Here is a 695-nt window from a genome sequence, read left to right as displayed (position 1 = left end):
TAGGCTACCTTCACATTCAGTAGATCCTGTGATCTTTTGTGGCCAGATATAATTTATTGGGGTCTAGTAGGACTATAGTAAATAATAAAAAAAGAAATCGCCATCATATTGTATAAATAAAGACGCATTTAGCCCCATGTTCGAATGCCCCCGCCCCCCTGTCAAAAATAGCTAAAATTGCGAAAACAAAAGAAAGCAGAAAAAAAAGAACACTCATCTTTTACTTTCTCTAATAACAACTTAAGACATGAACCTTGGTTGAAAAAAACTAAAGTTGTCCTTCAAGATCTGCGGTTGATCGTCCTGTCTGCACGCGACATGGCAGACTGGGATAGCAGCAGCCTAAATGATCAATGGAGTGATCGATGACTCTCACAAGAAAGCAGACGAACTCGCATTTCTGCATTACAGTTAACGGGTGGGGGGCTGGCGGCCCGGGGCTATTCAGATACAATGATTGAAGTCGCTGAAATACCGGCTGAAGTGGATTCCTCAGCGGTGCATGAGAGAATGTATCTCTGCGCTGTGCCTCTCTCTGCTGCTCTGCTGAGAGCTGCTCCTCTTGATGTGTCGAGAGGCTATAGCCTGCCCTAAGTTGCTTCTGATTGGTTTGTATACGTTGTTATAATTCATGGCCTCAGCTGCCTGACTCAGTGACAACACATTTATCTGCATATATTGATAACCATGACATG

Source organism: Electrona antarctica, assembly GCF_951216825.1.
Source record: "Electrona antarctica genome assembly, chromosome: 24".
Taxonomy (NCBI): Eukaryota; Metazoa; Chordata; class Actinopteri; order Myctophiformes; family Myctophidae; genus Electrona; species Electrona antarctica.
This window is presented reverse-complemented; position numbering follows the sequence as displayed.